The 14,979-nt window shown below is 43.3% G+C and overlaps 1 protein-coding gene across 4 annotated transcripts in view; it reads left to right on the forward strand.

Annotated features, from left to right (window-relative positions):
• The first annotated feature begins 2,542 nt into the window (after positions 1 to 2,542).
• The window catches only part of ralgps1 (Ral GEF with PH domain and SH3 binding motif 1), a 169,528-nt gene continuing 157,091 nt past the window's right edge, over positions 2,543 to 14,979 (forward strand). For 2 of the 4 annotated variants that reach the window (XM_036526326.1, XM_036526329.1), the window contains exon 1: positions 2,543 to 2,898. The gene's annotated coding sequence lies outside the window, so the exon portion shown is untranslated. Of the gene's footprint in view, positions 2,899 to 2,930; positions 3,048 to 14,979 lie in introns of those variants that run through there. The other 2 variants (XM_036526327.1, XM_036526328.1) reach the window with 2 other exon arrangements.

Below are 14,979 nucleotides of genomic sequence, written 5' to 3' on the forward strand. Positions count from 1 at the left end.
CCTCTGCTGTGGGCTGGTGTTTCTCTCTGGAATGGGAGGCCATTGTCCGGTTTGGTGGTCCTACCCAGGCCAGCTGTGTAAAAGCTGCACCTCCGTCTGTGTCAAATACAAAAGGGATGATGGGCCAAAGGCCCACATTTTTTTGGGGAATGGCAGCCTGTTTGAAACTGAACTCTCTCATTTTCCCCTCACGAGCTGAGGCTGTGGATCGAGCTCGCCCACTTTTGGGGGCGAAACGCAGCCGTGGCTTTGCCCCAGCTGGACTCATCGATCTCTGAAAGTCGTTGGCCACTCGGTCTCTCGGGTGATTGGCGGTATGGCTAAAGGCTAAACGGTAGAACTCAGGGTTAAATGGTATTAAAAGAAGGCCACTTTGGACACCTCCCTTCATGTCCGGAAAGAGAACATGCACGAATTCTCAGCCTATGGTTCCCTGGCTTTGTCCCTCAAGGGGCACTGTATATTCTCAGCTCCTGGTCCTTCTATACTCATCACAAGCACAGAGCTCTGATTCTGCGGGGAGAAGGGGAGAGTTTTTGGTGTTTGGCGTTTTAAACAGGTATGTGCTCATTTCCCTCCAGTCCACTGTACCTACAACCTCACAACTCAACAGTGAACCTCAGAACTCTACTGTTTTTATATGACTATGAAGTAAATGAAGCTAGATAGAGCTGATGCTGTATTAACTTGCAATTTATGAATTTATTTTATAGCATGAAATATATATTTATTCAAATTATATTTTACTCATAATCATTCTGTGCTGCTTTTTTTTGTTCTTAAGCTTGTAAATTGCTTTTTTATGATACAAAGAAATGTCAATGGAAAGAATTGCATTTGTTTGTAAAATAAAGATGCTGATTTAGCAAAAAAAAATAGAGTCCAGAATTTTGTTTAGGAAAGTGAAAAATGGGTGTTGACTGTATGTTAGCTGTGTCTTTGAAGGTGATTTATGTAAGGGCTGAAGAGAGATGGACTTTCTATGTGTTGTGAAATGTGGATATACCAATATATACCAGCAGATGGCGGTGTTGTTCCAAGAAAATGTATTAAGGTGCCTCTTGGTGGTTGCGTAAAGACTAACTACATTACACAAGCTGAGATTTCTGCTACTTTTGGATAAATTGTGTTCTCCCTCAACAGTCATCCAGAGTCATGGGATGCTGCGGCATCCACACTATGCATCTGCAATCCTCAGGAGAGTGTCAGGCATTCTTACTGCATACATTTTTACATAATTGACCATCTCTCAAAAAAGATGATATGGTACAGTCAAAGCTTAAAACTGTGTCTATCCCCTTGGCCTAAGTGCTTTTGTCTTAAGAAGCCAGAAGGTTGCGAAATTGGGCATGCAGATCTCTCTTTGTAGCTGAATGAGAGTATGCTATCTACTGGTAATTTGCCCATCAGATGCTTTTTACTGTACTTGGATGGGCTGGTCACTTTGGGGCCCCTAATGAATACCCCTTCACTTAGTTCAAAGTCTAAAATTGTTTATTAGTACAAAGCTCCTGAGGGACATCATAAATGAGTTGGGATTTTTTTCTGAAATGTCATGTCAGCAAATTGTCCAGTTGGAGTGTTCAGACCGGTTTCCACTGACCTTGAAAAGGCAGGGGCTGTGTATCTAAAGGTGGATCATCATTTGGCCATAATCTCCATTGGGAAGAGGGGGGACTTTCTAAAGTGGACAAACCTGTGGTCTCAGAGTAACCTCTGAGGATAGAAAGGCAAGCAATCCTCCAGTACATTTAGCTATGGGTCAGAGGTCTGGATTATTTGATAATGAGTGTAATTTGTGTGTGTGATGCATATACTGGGATAAAAAATTGTTTTGTGGCATTTCAGGATAAAAATTTTCCCATCCCTTCAGTAATTTAGGTACTATGTCTTGGCTGTACATCCCAATTTTGTGACCAGGTAAGTTAAATAGTGCATTTATGATGCAATTAATTGGTAAGTACATAGAGTGTATATAATATATAATGCATGCACTTAAACTGTAGGAGTTTTAGCTGTCTTCAATTTGTTTTTCATGTTCAGATGTAATGCTTTCAGATTTGACTGTTTTGCACTTTGTATGCATGTAAGGTTAAGTCGTGTAAATGGCTACAATTCGTCGGCAATGCGTTTAATTCAAAATGAAATGAAACAAAATTGAAATGAATTAAACATGTCTCTTGTAGTGGGCACAAAACAATCGACAAGGGAATCAGAAAACACTTGTAAATGGCATATTGTATAACATAAATAATATCGCTTGCTATACTTGGTTAGACGTCTCTCTGCGGTCAGCCGGATGATGTCTGTGGGTCCATTTGTAAAGAGGGGTTGATTGAAATTAACCGAATCAAACATGTTCGGGGCTCCCACCGACCGTGAAGGAAGCGGAGCACCTGCGCACTGCATGGAAATTTACATAGATCCGATTTACCGATCTGATGGTTGGCTATGCTACGCGATGGGCGGGGATTCCGTGTGAGACCGGCGGACGATTTGTCAATGCGTCTTTCTGTCAAATTAAGTATACCTACCTGACACTTCCTGATGTCACGACCCAGCTGTTGGCTATAGACTGTTTTTTCGGGTCGGGTGCTGCGCGTACGCGCCACTGCCATGTTTTTTTTCCCTCCTCCTTCTGCGTGCATTGATAAAATGTGCATAACGAGGAAATGGCAAGCCCCCGATGACTCATAATACATCAATGGATATAATTCTTTCTCTTTCAGTTGATTGACTAATTGAGCTAATCCTGCTCACAGGTACATTCCGGAATACGTTTTGATTTTTTTTTTCTGGAAGAGTGCACGGTTGTGATAGAAATACGCTCTCGCGTTTTGCTTTTTGGAAGGACTGAAGCCGCCAGCAGTCAGACGCAACAGCAAGAGGCTGAGGGAGGTAGGCAGTCTTTTTCTTCATCGCAAGTGATACTGCAAATGCACTTTGATATCAGAACACGGCGAGCTAATGCAGTGAAAACGGGCATTTAGTGTTATATTAATACACGGCGAGATCTTGCGTCACGGCAGGGGGTTCCAGTGTGCGCGGTGGGTGTTTTGCTTTCTGCATTTGCTTATGTATTTGCATGCATGAGTGTTGAATTGGCTAGCTAGCCACCTCAATATGCTATGATTTAGTCAAATAGGTGCTGATCGCAAGGGGTCACATTGAATCAATTCATACTGTGAGTTACCCAATTAGAGTCACGTTTGCGTAGGCAAATTACCCTGCTAATATTGCTAGCTAGCTGACTTTGTCATCATCTGTGTACTAGCTGGCTGTTCGGTTAGCTAGCCAGCTCGACAAATAGAAGATTATCCTTTAATAGCTGTCTTGGGAAATTTGAGAATATTGCTTACTAAGCCGATCTCTTATGTCTTCTATTTTGGTTGACGTGATAGCCAGCTAGCTAACTAGCAACATTACTTAATCGTGCCAATGACATGTTAATACAGCGTAACACGCAGATAATGGGCTATAAGATTTATATATCAAAGATAGATTTCATTGGATCCACGAGTATTATCTAGCTAGGTGATCTGAACGTGTGTGGTCTCAGTAAGTGTTCATCAGCCGTTATTTGCGTGTATTTATTATTCGGGTCCAATCAGTGGGCGAGGGAATGTTTTCATGAAATAAACGAAGCGCATTTCGGTGAGATATTCCCAAACGTAACAATAATGGGAGCGTGCATTTTTCTAATTAAGATCAAATATTTTACAGAGGCGAAATGTAAATATGGATATTGCAGTAATGGTAATATGGAGGCTAAGCCTGCTGATAAACAGTCCGCCACTTGCGTTACAAATCAAAACGAAGACATTTTAATTAGCAAGCAGATACCTTGAATCGATGGCGTTTAAAACTTGCGCAACGAACTAGAACAGTGGGATGTTCAAGACAAAATATAACTATAGCCGTAGAAGATGCAGTGGCAGACATTTTGAAATATCAAATAACTGAAGATTGAAAAGTTGCTCTGTTTGCTGGTAATGAACTCATTATATCAAACGGCTCGATTCTTCATAAACCTAAAGTCTTGGGCTCTTGTGTCACCATGGAGAGAAGATGAACGCGGTGTTAACTGCAGTGCGTGGTTTGTTGAGCCCCGTTCATTGTGTCTGTTTCAGCACGAGATCGTACACTAGTCAATAATGTAGATATAACCATATTAAACATTATGCAGGTGAAATCCAGGGATTTCCACGATCTGCAAACGCTGTAGGTCCGTGGCGAGACTGAAAGGCTCGTCTGTGAATGAGCTTGACACGAAGTACCCCGTGCATTGTGTTATTCTGTCAGGTGCAGGACGTTTTCATCTGATTTAAAGTACCGTGGAAGTATGAACCCGCCACATACGCTATGCTCAGCTTGGTTTTTTCCTGAATATATTTTGTCACCTGTTGATTTAAGAGAACAACCAGACTTGGCATACCAGAACTTTCTGGAATGGGCATAAGTTTTTTTTTTTTTTTTTAAGGGAACAGTGATGTAAGCGAAGTGTTGCTTTGTCTCCTTTTTATAGCATACTAACTTACAGTTTAATTTATGTCAGCAACTATAACAGCAGCAGAACTATACTAGAGTTGTCAGAAACATTTTTTTAACGAATAAGCCCCCTATCTCCGTTGATATGTGTTTTATCGTGACAACGTTGTTAATAAGTAAAAAAGGCAAATCCGGAGAAGTCACTGCATAGTAAAATCATATCCAGATGTGTCTGAAGGCCTACCAAAATAAAACTTTAAAAGGTTGTGTATATTTAATGGAGATGCTTGGTGCATAGGAGATTCACAAAGTAAAATGAACAAACAAGTAGTCTTAACACCAGACAGAACCTGCCAGCTATAGATACTGCATATGGGTCTACTCAGTGACCGGAAGAACTAGAAATTCAGCTTCAAAAGAACCAGATTCTCCGTGTGGCTGGTCAGCATTGCCGCTTCCCTGGAAAGGCTGCGGCAATGAGGAAGAACTGGAAGAGGGAATTAATGTGACTCCTCTTTCCTTATTGGTGTGGTTATACAGTAGAGCATTGCTGCGTGGCAATTATTTTGCAAAGCGTGTATGTACTGGTCATCACCTCAAGACAATGCATCTTCAGTCTTGAGCTGTTGTATCTTGTATGTGCCATGTTTCTGCAGCTTTATTAGATACACTTTATATGTTTATATTGTTATATCTTTATATGTGAGCATCTGCTAAATGATGGAATGTGCATGTAGCTTTTGCATGTCTTATTGGTAGTGAGAGTACGACCTCTTGAGATCCATAATTCCTAGGGTCTGGGAATAATTTTCCAGTTTTCCCCAGCTGGCCTGGGTATTATGTTTTTTTTTTTTTTTTAATTCCCACTGGAAAATCCACTATGTTACATGTACAGCACTTTGTGACAATGTTGGTTGTAAAAATGCTCTGTAAGAAATAAAATTTGATTGACTGCTAATGGGTGGGGCTATCATGTGCCTGTCTATCGCTTACTTCTATGAACCAATCAAAATGTGGCTCTCTACTACAGAGCACTCTGATTGGTTCAAATCAGTACAGCATGGACAGAATGTCACATGTCTGCCAATTTGGGGGGATCATGAAGCCCCTATTCTCACATTACTGCTTATCACTGCATGCCCTGACTATGCAGGTGAATTTGTTAAATTATCATTGCAGTGAATCTGGCGTGAATACTGGCAGTCTTCTGTTCTCTCTACAGTAATCCATAGAATCATGCCGTGTTTTGATCTGGAAGTTCTGCTGTGCTGAAACTCTTGAAATCCGTTTTGAGTTGGTTTTGCGGTCATGTACCTGGCACTGTGGATGTGAACCAACACTGCTACATTCCGATAGGCTTGGAAATGTCTTCGTAATTTACTCGTTTACCATTAATTAATTCGAGCAGGTCATTAATTGGACCAAGCAAACAGGACACACCCTCACCTGCTGCACGCTGTGGGCGTTTCTGCATTACCCATCTTGCAAGGAGTGTAACACCATCTCTGGGTTGTTCCCTGTCGCGTGTAGTTGGATTGGAGGCAGAGCAAGCAGTGGAAGTCTGTGCGGAATGTAGCGTAGCTTTGAGATCCAGCGTCCCTGTTTCTGTGGAGTCATCCTTCTGATTTTCCAGCTTTAATCATCGTAAAAGGTGATCGATATTGTCGATTTAACCTTCAGGTGGCAGAGCAGATGTATGACTGGGGGAGTGAAACCCTCATAGTGAATTGCAGGTTTATCTGCACACTGTAACTGCGGACAGGGCATGCTGTGGGTAGTTACAGCATAACTCAAACATTTATTGTCAACACAAGATGTGACAGCGGTTTACCTGGCTGCATCTCTCAGAATCAGGACACTGTGCATTGGAATTACTCTGGATGGAGCCCCCAGGCAGTGTGCTGTAATACGGCTCTGATCTGTGCTTGTTACAAAGACTTGCATGAGAATTTAAGAGGGGGTTGACTTACTTTGACCTGTTCCCTCTGTCCTGGATCTGTAATGCAATTAGCACCTGCACCATAGAAAGGTGAGAAACATTTATGTCTACAAATTTGGGTGATTATTTACATATTTTGGTGCAAAATCTGTCTGATTTTTAGTGGATAAAAAGAGTGATCTGCAGGTGGGTGCTTTGAGTCTCATCAAAGATAGAGTGGTTTGGAATGTACTCAGCGATTATATATAGGAATACCACAAATTTAATCTGATTGATTTAATGTAACTTCTGCGTGACTCAGTGGTGCATGGGCCAATTGCATGGCTATTTTTAATAAAAATTCATATATGACCTTTTGTCTGACTTGGAGGAAAACCAGACAATGAAAAGAAACGATATTATTTTATGCAAAGTTAAGCATGTTTATCATTTTATGGGTTAATGTGAAGCCACCTTCGTCCCTTTTTGTGTGCTGTTTGTCCTTGTCTGGGTTCTTTGTGTGGGCTGTTCCCCTCAGGGGGTGAAAGGTAAGGCTTTGGGATGGCCCACATTAATGAAGTCACCTCAGTGCGGGTTGTCCGCTGCTTCTGATTGGATGAAAGGGAACAGATGCATATTTCCACTGGATGCAAAGTACTCGCATCCCCCACGCGCTTGTCTGATTGGTTACTGTCCTGGCAGCCACACATGCCTGTGGGCAAGGGCAGGAAAAGGCAAAAACTCCAGGAAATGTAGCTTTTGTGATTAGACAGTGGCTCAGAAAGGTCATCCTATCACAGGACAGTAATACCCAGAGGCTGAAACATTATGAAGGAGTATGAAAAATGGTGACCCTCCCAGAGAAGTAAGTCTCTTATACTACTTATCTCTATGCTGAATGCCAGTTTAATACTTCTTGTTTCTTGCGATTATTGCAGTACATCATGTATTAGACACTCTTATCCGGTGTGATATACATTTATTTCATTTTACATAATCTAAATGTATGTGTATGCAGCTGGATATGTATTGAAGCAATTCAGGTTTATTACCTTGTGGAAAGCTATAATGAAGTGTCTGAGATTTGAATCTGCACCCAGCTGATTATAAACCTCGCTCTTTAACCACTAAGAGTGCCAGATTGTGTGAAATTTGCATAAAGCAGAGTTACGACTTTGAGAAAAGGACTGTAGAGAGGTGTTACCAGCACTGTTGTTGTCTAACTGGTTGAGTGCTTTCCCTGGCTTGTCAAAATTTAGCAAGCTTGTGTTTTAAAACTGCTGACTGCTTCGCAGAATTTTTTTTTTGTGTTTGCTGTTCTAAAATTTGCATTTTGATGTTGATACCCTCTTCTAATCATGGTGTGAAAATGCTTCATCACTTTGGCATATGATGCTTGTTAAATGGCTAAATGGCACTGTAAGTGATTACCAAATATGAAGAAATGGCAGTGCGTTTTAACCACAGAGGCAAGATGCCCTGTCAGCTGTCCATCTTTAGGTGTGACAGATGTTACCCAGTCAGATCACGACTGCTGAGCTCTTGCATTTGAGCCCTTGGAGCCTCAATGTTAAATGTGGGCTTGAACATTGCTGTGAGAGAAATCTGGAAGGAATTCAGCCAGTGTTAGCTCGAAAAGCCCAACACATGGTTCTCTGGGACTTGACAAATGTTAAAAATGCATGGGCTGCTTACTGCGACCTGAATTATTTAAAACATGTCATTACGATTATGTCAGAAAGCTTGAAAGGAAGTCAGTCCCTGGATTCCTTGTGTGTTGATTTCTCACCCCAACCCCCTCCCCCCACCTCTCTGAGTGGCAGAGACCCAAAACATATTGACACCTCCACTCAGATTTTCTGTAGTCTCTTTCATCTCTAGTGAAGAGGGCTGGAGGGATACTCCCCTGGGAACTGCCTTGACTCCCTCCTTTTCTCTCTCTCTCTCTCTCTCTCTCTCAAAGCTCTAGAACTTTCTGCACAATGAGCCCCTCACACACCGCTGTAGCAGTTGCCTCCACAATTGAGGCTCTGTCACGGAAATATTCCAGCGATTCACGTCAGAACGTTGTTTTACATCGATTTCCCCCTTGTTGCCCGTGGGCCCCATGCAAAATAACAGCACTTGAGAAAATGTCACGTTTGCACTGGTGACTTCCTGTCTGTGTGGCTGTGGAAAACCTCGACTTATCTTTGCATTTAAATATTCAAGATCGGCTGTGTATAATTGATGCATGATTTGTTCCACCATATGGCAGGCAAAAAAAACTCCTACTGTTTCACATGCTGTAGATGGAGTGATTGGCCTCTCTCTCTCTCTCTCTCTCTCTCTCTCTCTCTCTCTCTCTCTCTCTCTCTCTCTCTTTTTCTTTTTCTCTTTCTTTCTTGTCCTCTATCTGCTGAGAGTGTGAGGGAGAACAGTAGGTCAAGGGTGGGCAGGCTTGTCTACTGTCCCTGTTATAACTCTCCTCAGATGTAGTTCCAGTTGGCGAATCATGTAATTGTTGTGGAGCTCGTGGCACAAAGCCCCAAAGGTGCTACTAGATGTCCGTTGAAATGAGGGTATCTGAAACAGCTGTAGTGTGTGGAGATCTAAACAGAAATAAAAATAAAATCTGCCTGAAATAAACTGCTGCACCACTGGTTGAAACGGACGTGTGCTGTTTGCTTGAGCAGTTAGGTGCAGTCAGTGGAAAGCAAGCGCTGAGATTTCCCACAGAACACTGGCTCAGCTGCTGTAATGCAGGTCCCCCCAAAAACCACAGTCAAGAGCACATTCCAGTCAAACCACAGTGTGCTTTTTTTTCTTTAAATTTGACAAACCCTTGACGCGAAGGCTTTTTTTTTGTGTTGCAGTCAGTAAATTGGACTAAAAATGCTGTGTAAGTAAGAAAAAAAATGACAGTACTTGTGTGACTTTGTTTTTGAAATCTAAGGACACAGGATGTTGCAGTTAAACCGGATCTGTCTCTTAGCTGAACAGTTACTACATGTAAGTAGAGGAGTGTGTATCAGCCAATAAACAGGTCTGCAATATTAATAAGAACACAGCAAGCCCTCACAGTGACAAAGCCATAACTCAGCTTGCATTGTAAGCCGAGTCATTTTCCTCTCTCCTGGTGAGAGGAAACCCTGATTTAATTAGGTAAGTGTGCAGAGGTGCAGGCTAGTCAGTGTAGAATGGCGGGCCTCTGTGAGAGGAAGAGTAAGAAGGACAGTTGACACAGGGAACGTTCGCCATGTTCCTTTAATAAGAGTCTGGGTAGTTTGTTTGTATGTGTGTATGTATCACTGTATAATACACACGCACCGGGGTGTGCTCATTCAGGAAGGACCATAGTCTATGCTCGTCAAACATTATGTCCATAGTCAATGTTGGGATGCGGACAGCTCTGGTACCTCCTGTTACCAGTCAGAACCTCCCAGATAGAGGAGGGAAGGAACATTGGAGCTGAATATCTGGTAGTAATAGAATATCTGTGGTAAATGGCCAGAAGTGGTGTACCGCCAGGTGTTTATGTTCTCCGGGATGCTGTCATGGCGCCATCTTGATCCCCCAACATCATTGATGCATTATTTGTCTCATAATAATGACAAAGCATAAGAGTTGCATGATTGGTCAGATAGCTTGTGATCTAAACTAGCAAAGAACTGTGATTGTTGGATGTATGGATAATGGTTATGTTGCAGCACGATCATTCTCAAAATTTCTGTGGAGACCCCTAACAGATGTTATGATATGCGATATGCAAGTTGGACTGTGATGGGAACAGGGTGTTTTATGCCTGGGCAGGATGAATATTTTGAAAGTTGATATTCATAATGTACTGCAGCCAAGTGTCTGTTTCACAGTCAGCAGGTACTGAGCTGTCCATATCTGTATGTGACGTCCTGAGCATAGAAAAAGACCTGTGTTTCAATTACTTACTTATTTTTAATTGTCACTTGCCCTGCAGTGACGGCCACAGTGGCGCACTCCATGGTCATTAGTTTTTAAAGCAAAGAAAACGAGTAAAAGTGATTACAACCGGAGTGCTGACAGTAAACGTACCGTGAGTGGGATTTCCAGGGCCCCATCTGTCTCTCTAAACTCGAAGATCATATTTCCAGGCCTCTCCTCTGCCTTCTGAGTTACAGTAGGCATATCGTATTGCAGAATGTGTACTAGCACAGCTAAATGTTAAGCTACGTTTCGTACTTTAGGTCATTTCAGGTTAAACACGTTGCTGAATACAAATTGTTCTCAAGAGAGCACAGAGAATAAGCCTATGGGCCTAAACATTCCAAGTAAGGCTGTAATTTTTCAAAGGCTATGAACTAGCTGCTAGTTTTATAATTAGAAAAGTCTAGCCTCTGTAAGCATTTTCCTCTCAGCCATCTGGATGATAAAAAATCATCGGTAGTTATGTGGTTATTGTAAACTTGAATGCCGGGGACAAGGTCTGTTAAAATATCTGTTCTCCTTTTTTTCATTTGAAATCTAATTTCTGTTGTTTAGCCCACATAAAAACTGCCCCGCTAGCAAGCCGTGTCTGTGGGGGATTGAACCGGCATAGTGAACTTACCCTTCCGAAGCTCAATAGAGTCGTGTGGCCTGAATGTTTAAAAGCATCTCCTAGTGACTCATTCTCTCTCCTCCTGCCGTAAACAACCTACCCGACTCGGTCTATTGACCACAGTAAACACACCGAGCATCGCACTATCAAATCGACCCAGCGTACTGATCGTTTAAGGTGTTTAGTGGAGATCGTTAGAGGTGTCACCGAGCGTGTGAGTAGAGACAGTGTGAATGTGCCAGTATCATCTCCCGCTGTGCTGGGTGTATCCACCCATGCTCCCATTTCTGTGTTCTTGAAGTTCCCATAAGCAAGCTTTGTGGATGCTGCCATCTTAATCTGCTGGAGCTAGGGTCCCGTGACCTTTGGTCTAGTCTGTGGTTTGCTTTGTCCTCTGCTAAAATGCAATGTAATCATGTGGCTCATATTTGCGGGCTGAGTTGTCAACGGTAAGCAATCCAGTATGTGTGTATGCATGTTTACATGGGTGTGATCATCACCGGCATTCTTATTTGTTTTTTTTTAGCTGTTACTCTTATTAATGGCTGTGCTGGCTTTTAGCAGAAATGGAAGTATTCTGTTTCAAACGAATGAGGAACAAATGGTTGTACAGTTGCAAACTGACTGGGTTATTAGGCGTATGTCAGTTCAGTATGAGAATGGACAAGGTTGTGGTCTTCAACATAAGCAACAAGAGATGTGGGTCATGATCGGACATAAAAACCTGAGGTTGTGTACGGGTACTGAAGTCACCACAGTGTGAATACTGACCTCATTCTGTTGAGGATTGCATTTTACATAATGGCAATTTTTATTCAAATGCCAAAGGAAGCAAACCAGTTCTTTGCCCTTATTTTCAGATAATGGTCACAGGCGATTAGATTAACAAATCCATATGACCCCAGACACTTGCATCTGTGTATTGCCCCCTCGAATCCCATACTCCCATGGGGCAGTACTGTGGTTTAGTGGTAAGGAGCTGGGCTTGTTACTGAAAGGTTACTGGTTCAGTTCCCTCCTGGGGGTTGTTGTACCCTTGGGCAAGGTTAACCCAGAATTGCCTTAGTAAATATCCAGCTGCATAAATGGATAAAATATTAGCCTATGTAAGTTGCTTATGAATGAGAGTGTCTGCTAAATGACAACAATATAATGTAACGTCCGCAAACAAAACGGCACACTCTTGCTCTCAGATCGAGTAACACCCTTTCAGATTAGGAGAAGCAACTCCTGTTCTTGGAGCCCGAACTGTAAACCCCTTTTACAAATCAGAGTTGCCTTCAGCGTTTCCACACAAACCATCCCATCCACTTTGATGCTCACATATGCCACAGGATCCAAAGACTGGCTTTCATTCGAATTCTAGGTGTGCCCTTGTGAGCAGACCGTCAGAGCCATAGTGACGTGCAGCCGGGAGGCGGAGAGGGTCACAGGGCCATTACGATAGAGCGACAAATGAGAGGAGAGACAGCGTGAGTCACGTGATTGTGTGCAATGTTACACCGATGGGGAGAGCAGAGGAGGGGGGGGGGTACTGACAGAGATTTGGGTGGAGACAGCCGTAGGGAGGCATGCTGGGTACGTTCCCTGTGGTGGTAACGGATATCGGGAAGAGGGGACGTGTGAGAGAAGGAGATCTCTGCTCCGGCAGTCTCCTTGACTGCACTTTTCTCAGCACAGTGTAGAGACAGGGCCAGATTTTTCTCCCTGAATAAAAAAAAAAAATCACCCACAGGAACATGAGGCAGTCGGAAGCTCTCATGAATACGCCATTGTTTTGTCCTCCATATTCCCCCCCGCCAGTGTCGTCCCAGTGGGGGGAGGAAATGAAACCGCCTCCCGACAAGTGCCTGAATAGCGGGGGGGGGGGGGGGGGGGGCAGACTCAGAGAACAGCCCAGACTCAGCATCTTGACTTGGCAATTTTTTATACCCCCCAACACACACACACGCACAGAAGCACCACACCTCCACCAGCAACCCTTCCCCCCAGCTTCTTTAATGCTTTAATGCAGCTTCTCTCTCCTTTAATGAAAAAGGTGACATTCCACCTATGTGTCAGTGGCGGTGTGTAGGAGATTGCACTGTCCCCATCGCTCAAAATCGGGACAAACTCAAGGTCCCTGCACAGCGTAGCTCACGCTGTGTGCCCCCTGTTTAATGTCTGGCCAGTCTTCGTGGCGCTGTCCTGTCATGCATGTGGAGGTCACAATTAAAAAAGGAGAGAGTACACGGACACATCAACACTGAGGCAGTGTTAAACCGCTTACAACTCAGACCCTGTCTCTTTCGCCTCGTCAGAGTTTTGGCGTAGTGCTTTAATAATGATTACCAGCGGGAGCATATTGGGGCTGGGTCTGTGAACGTCTGGCAGGTGTTCAGGGAGAGATGGGGCGGTGTCCCGCTGAACATGGTGATGAGAAGGGGACGTCATGTTGGCAGATAGTGTGTTTATTCCAGTCATACAAAGTGTCAGTCATGTACAATGCAGCCCATCTGCATATTTAAACGAGATGATCTGTGTGAGTGAGTGTGTGTGTGTGTGTGTGTGAGCGTACAAGTGTGTGTGCTGTACCTCATTGCTTACCAAAACAGGTACAGATTTGCACCAGCTGTTTTCGGTTCTCTTTAAGCCGGTGATGTTTGTAGTGGGGACGGATGTTTGTTCCCCCGTCACACGCCGGCGCATTGGTTAATCTTGTTAGCGCGGCCGCTGATCGAGAGGGTACGTGGAAACGAATGCGAATGAAACCTGTGGGACGTCTTCCAGTCCGCAGCGGAGCCAAGCTTCTGTTTGGACTGCATCTCTCGCTTTTACTTTCCCACTGGCATAGAGTATCCCACGTCGCTTGTGTGCCTTGGAATTTGATTAGGCTTTATGGCCGGCCGGGGGGCATAGGCGGGGTGAGGGTGGTGATCCTACACAGCAGTGCTTTCAGAAACGCACTTTATGAGGGAAGAAATCCAGCTATAAATTCGTTACATAACCAGACACCAACGGGGCCTTTTGTTTCACTGATTGATGGAACAGTAGAGTACTTGTCAAGATTGTTGTGAGCAGAGGCAGATTACCAAGATAACTAGCTGGATGAGGAATTTGCTTTATTGCTGTGATTTTGAAAGGTCTTGCTCAGCTATATTTCTTGCCAACAAAATACATCTTTTACCGAGCAGGTTGAAATTCAAAACTCTCGGCTAAGTAGAACAAGCTAGTTTCCAAAACTATAATGGTCTGCCAACAGTCCTCAACTGCAACATCATATTAACACTTGCTGTGTGATTGAGGAAGCTAACTAGCTGACAAAACACATTTTATGTATTTCCTGCCGAAGTAGGAAGCCTGACCTATCAAATAAACAAACTTACCCTGTACAATTTGATATGCAGACTGTCTTTTCTTCTTGCTTTGTACATGCTTCCTTTTGTAGATTAAGACTGCTTTGTTCTGAAGTGTTTTTTAAGGTTGTTCTTGGTCACAGCATGATGAGTTTTTGGGTGACAACAGTTAATTGCTAAAATGATCAAAAATGCTGTCTAAGAACACTTGCTTAAATCAGCAACAAAGTGTAGCATTAAAAAGCAGTTTTCAGCATTTGCAGTTAAGCTGAATCTGGCCCTTAGTTTTGAAGTTTTTACTCGTAATTTTAAGGCCACTCTAAAGCTTACGTTGCTAAGCTGGGTCCTGCATCTTTTGAGAGGCCGAATAAACTGTGTTTTGTCTTTTTTCGGTGCCGCGAAGCGAACCGCCGCGTAATTACAGAGGACACGTGCACATGCACGCTCTGTCATTTAGGAACAACTGCTGCCGCACTTACAAAATGCAGGTTCCAATAAAGCCCTTTATGGGTTAGCTTTGAGCTGGAGTGATGTCATCAAAGGGCCCGTTCAAAAGGACCGCAGATTCTACCCGTGATAATGCTCTGCAGTTCAGGCCCAAGGACACTCCCACCTCCCCCACCCCCCCCTAAAAAAAAAAAAAAAAAAACGCTTTGCCCAGCGCTCTCTCGGCCTGAACACGT

The sequence above is a fragment of the Megalops cyprinoides genome, chromosome 4 (genome assembly GCF_013368585.1).
Source record: "Megalops cyprinoides isolate fMegCyp1 chromosome 4, fMegCyp1.pri, whole genome shotgun sequence".
Lineage (NCBI taxonomy): Eukaryota > Metazoa > Chordata > Actinopteri > Elopiformes > Megalopidae > Megalops > Megalops cyprinoides.